The 16388-nt window shown below is 41.9% G+C and overlaps 1 protein-coding gene across 2 annotated transcripts in view; it reads right to left on the bottom strand.

Annotated features, from left to right (window-relative positions):
• The window catches only part of KLF9 (KLF transcription factor 9), a 101210-nt gene that overhangs the window by 50239 nt on the left and 34583 nt on the right, over window positions 1-16388 (bottom strand). Inside the window, exon 6 of one of the 2 annotated variants that reach the window (XR_008199807.1) lies at window positions 15271-15332. The exons of the other annotated variant lie outside the window; for it this stretch is intronic. The gene's annotated coding sequence lies outside the window, so the exon portion shown is untranslated. The remainder of the gene's footprint in view (window positions 1-15270; window positions 15333-16388) is intronic. 2 annotated transcript variants of the gene reach the window in all.

A 16388-nucleotide genomic window follows, 5' to 3' on the forward strand; every position in this document is an offset into this window, starting at 1 on the left:
CCTCCTCTGCTCTCTCCAGAAAGTCTTGTTAGAAGAATAATAATCCTTTCATATTTTTGGTGTCATGGAGGCAGCATTAATCTTGACATCAGAACTAAATTTGGGGTGGAGGGTCCATTCTGTTCCTGCAGAGGCTCCATAGCACCTTGTACTAAAGGAAGCCTTGTTCTTCTTCCTCTCATAAATTGCCTTCTGAGTTTGTGATCTTATAACATTTGTTACCAAAAATTGCTCAACTACCTGACCACTGTTCTAATGCTGACTCCTAAATCTCCCTTGAACTCCCTGTATCTCATTTTTTTGGGGGTGGGTGGGCGGGGGGTGCTTTATTGGTGTGGACCAAAACTTCTCACCCACCTATTCTTTATTTGTACTTTTTAATATTATTAACATTTGCCTTTCTTCTGTGTTTATGATTTTAATTTGGGTTGCTTCTTGCTCCAGTTTCTACAGTGCATTCTTTATTCATTTTCAGTTCAGTTCAGTTCAGTCGCTCAGTCGTGTCCGACTCTGCGAGCCCATGAATCGCAGCATGCCAGGCCTCCCTGTCCATAATCAACTCCCGGAGTTCACTCAGACTCACGTCCATCGAGTCAGTGATGCCATCCAGCCATCTCATCCTCTGTCGTCCCCTTCTCCTCCTGCCCCCAATCCCTCCCAGCATCAGAGTCTTTTCCAATGAGTCAACTCTTCGCATGAGGTGGCCAAAGTACCGGAGTTTCAGCTTTAGCATCAGTCCTTCCAAAGAACACCCAGGACTCATCTCCTTTAGAATGGACTGGTTGGATCTCCTTGCAGTCCATGGGACTCTCAAGAGTCTTCTCCAACACCACAGTTCAAAAGCATCAACTCTTCGGTGCTCAGCTTTCTTCACAGTCCAACTCTCACATCCATACAGGACCACTAGCAAAACCATAGCCTTAACTAGATGGACCTTTGTTGGCAAAGTAATGTCTCTGCTTTTGAATATGCTATCTAGGTTGGTCATAACTTTCCTTCCAAGGAGTAAGCGTCTTTTAATTTTATGGCTGCAGTCACCATCTGCAGTGATTTTGGAGCCCAAGAAAATTAAGTCTGCCACTGTTTCCACTGTTTCCCCATCTATTTGCATTGAAGTGATGGGACCGGATGCCATGATCTTCGTTTTCTGAATGTTGAGCTTTAAGCCAACTTTTTCACTCTCCTCTTTCACTTCCATCAAGAGCCTTTTTAGTTCCTCTTCATCTTCTGCCATAAAGATAGTGTCATCTGCATATCTGAGGTTATTGATATTTCTCCCAGCAATCTTGATTCCAGGTTGTGTTTCTTCCAGCCCAGCGTTTCTCATGATGCATATAAGTTAAATAAGCAGGGGGACAATATACAGCCTTGACATACTCCTTTTCCTATTTGGAACCAGTCTGTTGTTCCATGTCCAGTTCTAACAGTTGATTCCTGACCTGCATACAGGTTTCTCAAGAGGCAGGTCAGGTGGTCTGGTATTCCCATCTCTTTCAGAATTTTCCACAGTTTATGGTGATCCACACAGTCAAAGGCTTTGGCATAGCCAATAAAGCAGAAATAGATGTTTTTCTGGAACTCTTGCTTTTTCCATGATCCCACAGATGTTGGCCATTTGATCTCTGGTTCCTCTGCCTTTTCTAAAACCAGCTTGAATGCACTGGTCATAGCAAACATCCTCTTCCAACAACACAAGAGAAGACTCTACACATGGATGTCACCAGATGGCCAACACCAAAATCAGATTGGTTATAGTCTTTGCAGCCAAAGATGGAGAAGCTCTATACAGTCAGCAAAAACAAGACCAGGAGCTGACTGTGGCTCAGATCATGATATATTGTCAAATTCAGACTTAAACTGAAGAAAATAAGGAAAACCAATAGACCATTCAGGTACGACCTAAATCAAATCCCTTATGATTATACAGTGGAAGTGAGAAATAGATTTAAGGGACCAGACCTGATAGATAGAGTGCCTGATGAACTATGGACTGAAGTTCATGACATTGTACAGGAGACAGGGATCAAGACCATCCCCATGGAAAAGAAATGCAAAAAAGCAAAATGGCTGTCTGGGGAGGCCTTACAAATAGCTGTGAAAAGAAGAGAAGTGAAAAGCAAAGGAGAAAAGCAAAGATACAAGCATCTGAATGCAGAGTTCCAAAAAATAGCAAGAAGAGATAAGAAAGCCTTCCTCAGTGATCAATACAAAGAAATAGAGGAAAACAACAGAATGGGAAAGACTAGAGATCTCTTCAAGAAAATTAGAGACACCAAGGGAACATTTCATGCAAAGATGTGCTCGATTAAGGACAGAAATGGTATGGACCTAACAGAAGCAGAAGATATTAAGAAGAGGTGGCAAGAGTACACAGAACTGTACAGACAAGATCTTCATGACCAAGATAATCACAATGGTGTGATCACTCACACTCACCCAGAGCCAGACATCCTGGAATGTGAAGTCAAGTGGGCCTTAGAAAGCATCACTACAAAGCTAGTGGAGGTAATGGAATTCCAGCTGAGCTATTTCAAATCCTGAAAGACGATGCTGTGAAAGTGCTGCACTCATTATGCCAGCAAATTCGGAAAACTCAGCAGTGGCCACAGGACTGGAAAAGGTCTGTTTTCAATCCAATCCCAAAGAAAGGCAATGCCAAAGAATGCTCAAACTACCACACAATTATTCACTTTGAGTATTATCAAATGCCAGATATGATCATACAGAAGAAAGCAGATTTATTGAGAAATGAGTATTTCTAGTCATGGTTCCACAATTCTGCCACCAGCGATGATTCTTCTACCTTAACAGTGATTATATATTTAGTGACAGTTACAAATACTGGCTGTAATTATTGGAAAGTTATTTTTAAAGTAACTTATTTTTAGTGAAAACTAATTTATTTTGGCAGAAAAGATAATATATATGTATGGTACACATATGGTAGACAAGGAAGGCTCCCTCTTACTTCAGACTCCCCTCCCCTTCCCCAGAGGCAATCATATAACGCTTTATTAGGTATACTTCAAGAAGAGTGTAAAGCAAACATTTTATATATACACATATAAATGAGTGTTTATAAATGTGCATATATGTACATATACACACATAAGCATTACATTTTTTTAAATTAAGATTTTATTTTTGGCTGTGTTGGGTCTTCTTGCTGCGCGGGCTTTTCTCTAGTTTCAGAGAGCAGGGGCTACTCTCTAGTTGCAGTGGGCGGGCTTCTCACTGTTGGGGCTTCCTTCTCTTATAGTGAAGCACAGGCTCAAGGCATGGGCTCCAGCAGCTACAGCTCATGGGCTCAGTAGTTTTGGTTCCCGGCCTCTTTACAGCACAGGTTCAATAACTGTGGCACTCAGGCTTAGCTGTTCCTCAAATATTGAACCTGTGTCTCCCGCCTTGGCAGGCAAATTCTTAACTGCTGAGCCACCGGGGAAGCCCAAGCATATTTTAAAATTATACTTTTATATATACTTAGAGAAACACTTTTATAAACTTCACAAATAGAAATATGTGATCTTAATGTGGACATGAGAATGTCAGAGACCTTGTCTATCTTAAATTCTGTGTCCCTAGTGCTCAGACACTATCTGGCATTTAGAAAGTGCTCAGCAGTTTTTGAATGAATGAAAAATGCTATTTCACAACATCTATCCTGAGAAGTGTCCCATATCACATATACGTTCTACCTCATTCTTTTTAACAGCAAATTTTACTCCATTTTCTAAATTTGCCATAATGTATTTCATTGAGGCTGTGTGATGAATATTTAGGTTCTTTCTGACCTTTTCTCTTAGCAGACTAAATTAATGAGAATAACACACAATGCTTCTCACATGTTGCTTTTACACTCTGATGCTTGCAATTTATTTTTTTAAGGAATATGCCATAAAAATTGATCATCCTATTACAGGTTTGGGGTTTTCTATTTTGAAGAAAACCTATTAAAGTTGTTTAAACATGAAATAACCAGTAAAAAGTGTGGCACTCGTTGACAAACAGCCAAAGTGGCATCCCTGACTGAAAATAAAATAAGTATTTTAGAACAAAGTGGTCACTTAAATTTTTTTAAATTTGTCAAATCTCCCAGGAATGAACAGGTGTTATCTGAATTGACTGTAGGAAGCTGTGCTTGTTTACCATTTGCTCTTGGACAATTTACTAGGAATTAAAAGATGAAAATTTTTAAACAATGAAAGTATTGCTTACATAGCAGAATAAGTATAAACAATTTAAAACAACTCAAATATTTCAGATTGAGAGGAGCAAAAACATCTGGGAAGAATCCTTGGTTCATTAAAATTATCACCTGGGTCCCACACCTCCTCTCATTCTGAAAAAAACAGTCCCCAAAGAACCACTGGTCAATTGAACACTGAATTGTTATTTGATTTATAAAAGATAGCTAAATATCACAGTCTAAGGAAATGTGAAATATACCTGGGAAAACAGAGAACAGAGAATCTCATGAATGTGCCCTCCGAAGAACCGGGTGATTGGTTTCCCATAAATACTTGATTCACAGAACCGAGATTTATCTCCTGACCAATAAACATCCACCAAGAATTTCTCTCCATCCTCGAGGCAATGAACTCACTGCTTGGATGGTGGTTGGCCATCCCCCTCTTTGCACTCCCTGCCAATAAAAACAGCCCTCAGTAGATTGGCCTGCAGCTTGCTGAGCACTTGTTTTCCAAATCACTGTTCCTCTGCTATTCCTGACTCAATTTCTGATAATTCATGCTTGCCTTAGTTTACCTCCGTTAACAAAGTTACAGTTGCCAAATTTAAACCAGCTGAGACAAATCAGGAAATTCACTCACACACAGCTAGGGAGTACAGTGTGAAACTGGCTCAGCTGTATTCAAGGTTTCATCTGTCCTCGGGGCTCACTCCGGTTTGACTTCTGAGCTCTCCTGCCTTGATATGTTACCTCTTTTTCCCTGCACAGTTTTTTCATGCAGCCAGGAAAGATGGCCCTTTGTAGGACCAGACTCATATAGTCCAACTTAGCAAATGCAGCAGATAAAATTACTTCTCTTTCTCAGTTTTGGTTGGGCCAGAGTATTTCAGAGACACAGGGTATGGGAGCCCCCAAAGGACGGGGTTGGAGGGATGATATATATATAAAGCTAAGTTTGGTGATGGACAGGGAGGCCTGGCGTGCTGCTGTTCATGGGGTCACAAAGAGTCAGACACGACTGAGCGACTGAACTGAAGTTACACAATTAAGGAACTAACAGCCTCATGGGAAAGACAAGAGTAAACAGAAAGGTGTAGTTTTGTGACACTGTGTGCTCCGAAGACCAGAAGAGTGAGCACCCAAATCTTTGTTTTTAAAAATGGATTCAACTTCCATGGTTAATATCTACGTTGCCTCATCTGAGTACATGCATAGTACTTGACCTTTATACTTCATTTCTCTTAAGTACAACATTTTCTCATGCAAAACTGTATTGTAGCTTACTCAACCCTCCTCCCCTACCTTCCTCCCATCCACCACGCCCCTAATCTCAAGAAGATAAAAGAAGCTTATTCTGACTTTCAAATGAGCAATGTTTTCTAGTCTATTTCCCCAGATATGTCAAGCTTATTTTTTTCAGGTGTTTCTGTATACATTATCATCCATTAAGATTTCAAATAGTATTTGGGGGGGGAGGGGAGACAAGGGAGCACAGAAGCGCAAGAAAAATTAAATAAATGCCAGTTTCTAAAGTAAACTTCCCCTTTCATGGATCATAACCTTGTTGTGGCAAAGGGGCTTGTGTAACTCCACGAAGCTGTGAGCATTGCTCTGTAGGGCCACTCAGGACAGATGGGTCATAGTGAAGAGTTCTGATAAAATGTGGTCCACTGGAGAAGGAAATGGCAACCTACTTCAGTATTCTTGCCTGGAGAACCACATGAACAGCATGAAAAGCAAAAAATAAAATAAAAATGTGACCCTGGGAGATAGCCCCTCCCAGATTGGAAGGTGTCCAATATGCTACCAGGGAAGAATGGACGGCAATTACTAATAGCTCCAGAAAGAATGAAAACAGTTGGGCCAACGCAGAAACGACACTCAGTTGTGGATGTGTCTAGTGGTGAAAGTAATTGATGCTTTCAAATTATGATGCTGGAAAAGACTCTTGAGAATCCCCTGGACTGCAAGGAGATCAAACCAGTGAACCCTAAAGAAAACCAACCCTGAATATTTGTTGGAAGGACTGATGCTGAGGCTGAAGGTCCAATACTTTGGCTACTTGATGCAAAGAACTGACTCACTGGAAAAGACCCTAATGCTCGGAAAAGACTGAAGGAAAAAGGAGAAGGGGGAGGCAGAGGATGAGATGGTTAGATAGCTCAATGGACATGAATTTCAGCAAACTTCTGGAGGTGAAGGTCAGAGAAGCCTGGTGTGCTGCAGTCCATGGGGTTGCAGAGAGTCAGACACGACCCAGCAACTGAACAACAAAAAAGTAAACTTCAGGCAGCCTCATTCGGAAATGCCTTTTGGAATACATGTAAAGTCTCAGATATTTAAATTGAGGGACACGTAAAAAGTCAATATTTAAATGTTGAGACATTTCTTCATAGGATTCTGAAGAGAAAACAAAATATAAATGATAAAACTTGATAATAAAAATAAGCAGAACTGAAGCATGCATAAAGGTTGACTCATTTAGGTAAATTCCTCAGAGCCCAACTGGCATTTCCATGGGTGATGATAACAAAATTAGTTTTTAGGATGCCCAAAGCTGATTTCCTAAGACCAGCAGAGAAACTTAGAAAGTGATGGTAGGCTTTTAAAAAGTGACTTTGATTTCCATAGGAAAAGAAAACATTTTTAGACATTGCCAGAGGTGCTTAGGAACAATACATTGCATGATGCTGATCTCGACCCAGAAAGATAAACAAGCCATTTACAATGCCTTTATCCATGGCTCCCTTAAAGTTAGTTGGAAAGTTAGCTGGAATCTTGGGCACCATTAATGCTATATAATGAATGTATCCTAGAGTTGATGGCATTACTGACTCAATGGACATGAGTTTGAGCAAGCTCCGGGAGTTGGTGATGGACAGGGAAGCCTGGCGTGCCACAGTCCGTGGAGCCGCAGAGTCGGACACGACTGAGCGACTGAACTGATCCTAGAAAATAATGAAAGCTTGGAGAAGCTACAGACAACTCAGCACTTCCTCTGTGGGAGATGCCTGTCTATTTAGAACTTTTATGCAAAGTCTGACCTAGGCAGGGGGATACTAAGGGAACAGACCAGGAGAGACAAACACTGAAATCAAGCAGCTGAAGGGAGTCAGGAAGGACTGGTATCCTGATGTTTTAGGAAGATGAGGAAATTCCGCATAACACTGATGGTTTGCAGCTGGTAAAAATGCAAAGAAGGGGGTTTCCATGGTGGCTCAGTGGTTAAAAAAAAATCTGCCTGGTAATGCAGAAGACATGGGTTCCATCCCTGGTCTGGGAAGATCCCACACACTGCAAAGCCACTAAGTCTGTGAGCCACAATACTGCAGCCTGCATGCTCCAGGGCCCACAAGCTGCAACTACTGAAGCCGATGCACCTAGAGCCCCTGCTCCACACAAGAGAGGCCACCACAACAGGAAGCCCCGGCACAGCACAAAGAATAGCCCCCATTCACCGCAACTAGAGAAACGGAAAATGCTAACAGAAAGCAAACATATTCTAAAGCTGGGCAAATATGGTTGTTGAGAGCTAGCATCAGAAGAAAACCTGCATGCTCTGCGTGTGGTTTTTTCTGTCTGAAACCAACAGAAAGGTCTCTTTTAGAATAAGCAAATCAAATTCAGTTTGGCTTTATTATCACTCAAAAATAGGCAATGGCCATTTCAATCCTGCTCATATGTATACTGTTTTGCTTTGAGTTAGTTGCATTTAACAGATTTTTACTTTCATAGAACTACAAACAGAATGGACAGTATGCTGGACTCACCCTCCTATTACTTAGGCCCAGTACAGCTATAATTTATGCAGCCAGAGCTGCCCAGGTTGCAGATTTGTTGTTTTTGTTCAGTTGCTAAGTCCTGTCCAACTCCTTGTGACCCCATGGACTGTAGCCTGCCAGGCTCCTCTGCCTATGGAGTTTTCCAGGCAAGAATATTGGAGTGGGTTGCCATTTCCTTCTCCAGGGGATCTTCCCAAGCACGGGATCAAACCCACGTCTTCTGCATTGGTTGCAGAATCTCTACCAAAATACCCGTTCTCAGAGAAGGAGAAAAAAAAATAATCTGCAAAGGCTCTACCTAAAATACTCTACTGTCCCTGTGAGGAGACTGCCCTTTGCACTATGCAACAGAATACTTACCATTAGCATCTGAACATCTCTCCTACAGAGAAACATGGAGGTGACAGGGGCTGTACTGCACAGGAACCCTCAAATGACAAATGGATCACAGGGTCTTTTTGAAGCAGCATCTTCTCAGATGCTTGTTTATAAATTAAATAATGGGGGGAGGGCAATGACAAAGACAGTCTTCTAAGGCACTGCATGTTAACTACCAATTAAAACCAATGATAAACAAATCCGTAGTATTTGGCTAGAAACATTATATACATATATTATTTTTTATATATATATATATAAGGGTGTATATATATACATAACTCAATGAATCTATGGGCCATGCCATGTAGGGCCACCCAAGACGGATGGGTCATGGTAAAGAGTTCTGACAAAATGTGGTCCACTGGAGAAGGGAATGGCAAACCATTTTAGTATTCCTGCCTTGAGAACCCCATGAACAGTACGAAAAGGCAAAAAGATAGGACACTGAAAGATGAACTCCCAGGGGGGTAGGTGCCCAATATGCTACTGGAGATCAGTGGAGAAATAACTCCAGAAAGAATGAAGAGAAGGAGCCAAAGCAAAAACAACATCCAGTGGTGGATGTGACTGGTGATGGAAACAAGGTCTGATGCTATAAAGAGCAATACTGGATAGGAACCTGGAATGTCAGGTCCATGAATCAAGGCAAATTGGAAGTGATCAAACAGGAGATGGCAAGAGTAAATGTCAACATTTTAGGAATTGGTGAACCTAAATGGACTGGAATGGGTGAATTTAACTCAGATGACCATGGGCAAGAATCCCTTCGAAGAAATGGAGTAGCCATCATGGTCAACAAAAGAGTCCAAAATGCAATACTTGGATGCAGACTCAAAAACGACAGAATGATCTCTGTTCGTTTCCAAGGCAAACCATTCAATATCACAGTAATCCAAGTCTATGCCCCCACCAGTAATGCTGAAGAAGCTGAAGTTGACCAGTTCTACAAAGAACTACAAGACCTTCTAGAATTAACACCCCAAAAAAGATGTCCTTTTCATTATAGGGGACTGGAATGCAAAAGTAGGAAGTCAAGAAACACCTGGCGTAACAGGCAAATTTGGCCTTGGAGTACAGAATGGAGGAGGGCAAAGACTAATAGAGTTCTGCTAAGAGACTGCACTAGTCATAGCAAACACCCTCTTCCAACAGCACAAGAGAAGACTCTACACATGGACATCACCAGATGGCCAACACCAAAATCAGACTGATTATATTCTTTGCAGCCAAAGATGGAGAAGCTCTATACAGTCAGCAAAAACAAGACCAGGAGCTGACTGTGGCTCAGATCATGAACTCCTTATTACCAAATTCAGACTTAAATTGAAGAAGTAGGAAAAACCACTAGACCACTCAGGTATGACCTAAATCAAATCTCTTATGACTATACAGTGAAAGTGAGAAATAGCTTTAAGGGACTAGATTTGATAGACAGATTGCCTGATGAACTGTGGATGGAGGTTCATGACATTATACAGGAGACAGGGGCTTCTCTAGTGGCTCAGACGGTAAAGCGTCTGTCTGCAATGCAGGAGACCCGGGTTCGATCCCTGGGTTGGGAAGATCCCCTGGAGAAGGAAATGGCACCCCACTCCAGTATTCTTGCCTGGAAAATCCCATGGACTGCGGAGCCTGGTAGGTTACCGTCCATGGGGTCACAAAGAGTCGGACATGACTGAGTGACTTCACTTCACTTCGTACAGGAGACAGTGATCAAGACCATCCCCAAGAAAAAGAAATGAAAAAAGCAAAATGGCTGTCTGAGGAGGCCTTACAAATAGCTGTGAAGAGAAGAGAAGCAAAAAGCAAAGGAGAAAAGGAAAGATAAAAGCATCTGAATGCAGAGTTCCAAAGAATAGCAAGGAGAGATACGAAAGCCTTCCTCAGTGATCAGTGCAAAGAAACAGAGGAAAACAATAGAACGAGAAAGACTAGAGATCTCTTCAAGAAAATCAGAGATACTGGGGGAACATTTTATGCAAAGATGGACTCAATAAAGGACAGAAATAGTATGGACGTAACAGAAGCAGAAGATATTAAGAAGGGGTGGCAAGAATACACAGAAGAACTGTACAAAAAATATCTTCATGACCCAGATAATCACGATCGTGTGATCACTCACCTAGAGCCAGACATCCTGGAATGTGAAGTCAAGTGGGCCTTAGGAAGCATCACTATGAACAAATCTAGTGGAGGTGATGGAATGGAATTCCACTTGAGCTATTTCAAATCCTAAAAGATGATGCTGTGAAAGTGCTGCACTCAATATGCCAGCAAATTTGGAACACTCAGCAGTGGCCACAGGACTAGAAAAGGTCTGTTTTCATTCCAATCCCAAAGTAAAGCAATGCCAAAGAATGCTAAAACTACCACACAATTGCACTCATCTCACATGCTAGTAAAGTAATATTGAAAATTCTCCAAGCCAGGTTTCAGCAATACGTGAACCGTGAACTTCCAGATATTCAAGCTGGTTTTAGAAAAGGCAGAGGAACCAGAGATCAAATGGCCAACATCCGCTGATCATGGAAAAAGCAAGAGAGTTCCAGAAAAACATCTATTTCTGCTTTATTGACTACGCCAAAGCCTTTGACTGTGTGGATCACAATAAACTGTGGAAAATTCTGAAAGAGATGGGAATACCAGACCACCTGACCTGCCTCTTGAGAAACCTGTATGCAGGTCAGGAAGCAACAGTTAGAACTGGACATGAAACAACAGACTGGTTCCAAATAGGAAAAGGAGTATGTCAAGGCTGTGTATTGTCACCCTGCTTATTTAACTTATATGCAGAGTACATCATGAGAAACGCTGGACTGGAGGAAGCACAAGCTGGAATCAAGATTGCCAGGAGAAATATCAATAACCTCAGATATGCAGATGACACCACCCTTATGGGAGAAAGTAAAGAAGAACTAAAGAGCCTCTTGATGAAAGTGAAAGAGGAGAGTCAAAAAGTCGACTTAAAGGTCAACATTCAGAAAACAAAGTTCATGGCATCTGGTCCCATCACTTCATGGGAAATAGATGGGGAAACAGTGGAAACAGTGGCAGACTTAATTTTCTTGGGCTCCAAAATGACTGCAGATGGTGACTGCAGTCATGAAATAAAAAGACCCTTACTCCCTGGAAGAAAAGTTATGACCAACCTAGACAGCATATTAAAAAGCAGAGACATTACTTTGCCAACAAAGGTCTGTCTGGACAAGGCTATGGTTTTTCCAGTAGTCATGTATGGATGTGAGAGTTGGACTGTGAAGAAAGCTGAGCACCAAAGAATTGATGCTTTTGAACTGTGGTGTTGGAGAAGACTCTTGAGAGCACCTTGGACTACAAGGAGATACAACCAGTCCATCCTAAAGGAGATCAGTCCTGGGTGTTCATTGGAAGGACTGATGTTGAAGCTGAAACTCCAATACTTTGGCCACCTGATGCAAAGAGTTGACTCATTGGAAAAGAGCCTGATTCTGGGAAAGATTGAAGGTGGAAAGAGAAGGGGATGACAGAGGATGAGATGGTTGGATGGCATCACTGACTCAATGGACATGAGTTTGGGTAAACTCTGGGAGTTGGTGATGGACAGGGAGGCCTGGCATGCTGCAGTCCATGGGGTAGCACAGAGTCGGACACGAGTGAGCGACTGAACTGAACCTATATACATACACCTTAAAAGCTAGTCTTTACCACTAAACTGGTGGCTCTTAGCCAACAGATGGGCAGAGTATCTAGAAACAGACATGCATTCTTATCTGTGCCAGGCCTGCAAACCCAAACTTATCACATACTGCATGGAACTTCAAGAAAAGGGGTGGACATGGAAACTTCAAAACTCAAGCCTTCAAGAGACATTTCTTTTAATTAATAAATGCAATCCAATCCAGTAGTCATGTATGGATGTGAGAGTTGGACTATAAAGAAAGCTGAACATGAAATAATTGATGCTTTTGAACTGTGGTATTGGAGAAGACTCTTGAGAGTCCCTTGAACTGCAAGGAGATCCAACCAGTCTATCCTAAAGGAGATCGGTCCTGAATATTCATTGGAAGGACTGATGCTGAAGCTGAAACTCCAATACTTTGGCCACCTGATGCGAAGAGCTGACTCATTTCAAAAGACCCTGATGCTGGGAAAGATTGAAGGTGGGAAGAGAAGGGGACGACAGAGGATGAGATGGTTGGATGGTGTCACCAACTCAATGGACATGAGTGAGCCAGCTCCGAGAGTTGGTGATGGACAGGGAGGCCTGGTGTGCTGCAGTCCATGGGGTCACAAAGAGTCAGACACGACTGAACTGAACTGAATGAGCACCATGTCTCTTAAAGCTTGTCTAAGAAATACTTAAGATAAGAAGCAGCCTAAGGACCCACTAGCTCAGTGGTAAAGAAATTGCCTGCCGATGGAGGAGACATGGGTTTGGTCCCTGATCTGGGAAGACCCCACATGCTGTGGAGCACTAAGCCTGTGAGCCACAACTTCTGAGCCTGTGCTCTAGAGCTCAGAAGCCACGACTACTGTGCCCATGAACCCTAGAGCCTCTGCAAGAAGAGAAGCCACTGCGATGAGAAGTCCGAGCACCACAACTAGAGGAAAGCCTAGCTGCAGCGAAGACCCAGCACAGCCAAAATAAGGAAACATTACTTTTTTAAAAAAGAACGAAAGAAAGAAAGAGCCTAGGGTAGAGGTCAGTAGATTTTTTTTTTTTTCCTGCAAAGAATCAGATGGTAAACATGGCTTTGTAGGCTGTAGAATCTCTGTTATGCATACTCAACAGATACTGGATGCCAGCAGTCATAGACAACATGCAAATGAGTGAGTGCTTGTGTTCCAATGAAAATTTACAAACACTGAAATTTGAATTTTATATCATTTTCAAGGGGCTTCCCTGGTGGCTCAGAGGTTAAAGTGTCTGCCTCCAATGCAGGAAACCCGGGTTCGATCCTTGAGAAGGAAATGGCAACCCACTCCAGTATTCTTGCCTGGAGAATCCCTTGGACAGAGGAGCTTGGTAGGCTACAGTCCACGGGGTCACAGAGAGTCGGCCACGACTGAGTGACTTCACTTTTAAAAGTGTCTGATATAAAATTCTCTTTGGTTTCTTCAACCGCTTAAAACTGCAGCAGCTATTCTTAACTTGTGGACTATAAAAACGATCTATGGACCAGATTTGATCAGGGGCCATAGTTTGCTGACACCAATATCAACAACACCTGCTCACCCTACTTCAAGCTCTTTCATAAACAAAGGCAAAGAAAACAGGCCCCACCCACGAGAAAGCAACCAGGTGGTAGCTCTTACTACTAAATGGACCGCCATGTTAACTCTAGGACTGAGAGATGGAAAGAACAAATATTTCTTGAAAACCTAGTACTGTGTTTAAATCTTGATTTACTCCTCACAACAGTACTATTACAATGTGTATAAGTAATAACGTGTTACTATGGCATTACATATACATGTACACTTTTCATAGTTGAGGAAAAGCGAGACTCAAAGATTAAGTGCCTCCACCTGGTCCTCAGGAAGGGTTTGAACATGGGTTGGTCTTTTCAGTAATCCTTCAGTGTGGTATTGCAACCTGGGAAGACCTGAGTTGACAGTGAAGAATGGAGGAGTAGAAGCTGTACTCGGAAGAGACGAAACTCAGGAAGACAGACCTTCGGTGCCAGGGCAACCGGGCGTGCCTGAATTAGAGCAGAGAGGAGGGAATGCGAGAATTCGCTGCTCTCCCGGCGCAACAGTCCCAGAGGCCACCCCAAATCAACCCAAACTGACTGGAGTGTTTGACCCCCAGATTGGCCTGCAAAGACAGGCAGCCCAGCAGTAGATCATTAACCTCATTCAGGCAGACCACATAGCAGGTAAAGCCCAGTGCAAGGGCTACGGCTTTAACACTGCTGTTCCAAGAAACGGTAGTTAGATTGACTTCTGCTTTTTCCTCTTCTCTCTTTTTTACAATTGTAGCCTATATTAATTTTATAGAAAATTTAGAAAAATACAGATAAGGGATATAAAAACTCCATCAGCATAATCACATTGACATTTTTGTATAACATCCTTTGCATTCTTATATGTTAAAGTAGGACTGCTATTCATACCACTTTTTGCACCAAATATATATATATCATGAACATATTTTTGTGTCATTTCCCAAAATCTAATTTGCAAAATGTCCCAGAAAACAAAGCAAACTGACCATAATCAAATAGATTTGTGCAATGCTGTACTGTCCCAGCCTCAGACGTTAACAATGGCTGTTTGATTAGAGCAAAGGCTGGCAAAGAGCTCCAGTAGCGAAACCTGGGTCACTTTGCCTGGAGTATCTCTTATTTAACCTATTTAATCATGGAATCTTTCTAGAACATTTGGAAAATTAACGTTCTACAGAATATTTTTGGTGTAAAGCTGTTCTATATCATTTGTAATGGATGTACCATATTCCATTGTTAGAGGGTTCATTAGAACTAAATATGGAGATTGTTTTCAAGTTTTCACGATTATAAACAACATATACCACCAGGTACATTTTTGCAACTCAGCCTTCACAGACATTCATGATAATTCCTTGAACATGCAATTGCTTGGTCAAGGATATAAATATTTTTAAAGTTTTTAAGAAATGGATGTTATAATTTATATAATATTTTATGTGAGAAACTGAATGCTATATTTCACTTTTAATTTTGTTTTGCTAATAATTAATACTTAGGTTCAATAATCAGGCAGATTTTTACTAGATGCTTTGTATTTTGTGACTATGCTGAAAGCAACATGTATTGATTTTATACAGCGACTGAAACTCTCATAAATGTCTGTTGGCAGCATCTTCTAAAACGAATACATGGAAATTCTACGTATTAGTATTCTACTGCTATATAACAAATTACCACAAACTTAAGAGCAAAATTATTTTTAGCTTACAGTTCTGTAGATCAGAAGTCCACCACAGCGTGGCTGGGTGATCTGCTCAGAATATCACAAGGCTGAAATCAAGGCGTTGGGGAGGATGAGTCCTCATCAAGAGGCTTTAGGGAGAACCCCACATCCCTAACAAAGTTCAGGACTTTGATGTTGTAGGGCCAATGCCCTGTTTCCTTGCTGGGGACCAGTTGAGGCCATACTCTACTTCTAGAGGCCACTTTCCAGTCCTTGCAAGGTGGACCCCTGTATCCTAAAGCCCCCCAAAATGCAGCAAGTATTCCTTGTGCTTCATGTCTGACTCCCTTGTCTGCTCTCAGATGAAGAAAGCACTTGCTTTCAAAGCAGTTGTGATTATATTAGGCCTACCTGGTTATCTCCCTATTACAAAGCCCACCTGGAAAGCCTATCATTAGGGCAAGGATTCTAAAAGTCTGCTTTTATTATTCTGCCTACCTCCTCCTATGATTGAGCAGTTACAGTCCTAGATATACACCCAACAGAAATGAGTGCATGTTTACCTAAACACATGCACAGAACGCTAACAGAAGCACTACACCTAGTAACCAGTATCTGGAGTAATTATGCAATAACAATTGTGAAATATTTTGATGATTGAAGAGAGAAATGAGAGTGAACAAACTACAACTACTTACAGTGACATGAATGAATTTCACAAAAATAACGTGGGGGAGTAGATAATGTGTTTTGTGGGAGCAAATGGAGGGGTACTTAATCCAGCCCAGGAAGTCATAGAAAGCTTTCTAAAGGAAGGCACAGCCTTCGCTAGGGCTTTCCAGGTGGCACTAGTGGTAAAGAACCCACCTGCCAATGCAGGTGAAGTAAGGGATGCAGGTTTGATCCCTGGGTCAGGAAGATCCCCTGGAGGAGGCAAAGGCAACCCACTCCAGTATTCTTGCCTGGAGAATCCTATGGACAGAGAAGCCTGGCAGGCTACAGTCCATAGGACTGCAGAGTCAGACGTGACTGAAGCAACTTAGCAAGCATGCACGCAGAGCCTTCTTTGCAAAGAAATAGAGTGAGTGATGGGGATGGGGAGGACAGGACTGAACTAACTGAAAGAATATGAATAGACGTAACACATCTGTAAAAATTATCAG

Source organism: Budorcas taxicolor, chromosome 8, assembly GCF_023091745.1.
Source record: "Budorcas taxicolor isolate Tak-1 chromosome 8, Takin1.1, whole genome shotgun sequence".
NCBI classification, from domain to species: Eukaryota; Metazoa; Chordata; class Mammalia; order Artiodactyla; family Bovidae; genus Budorcas; species Budorcas taxicolor.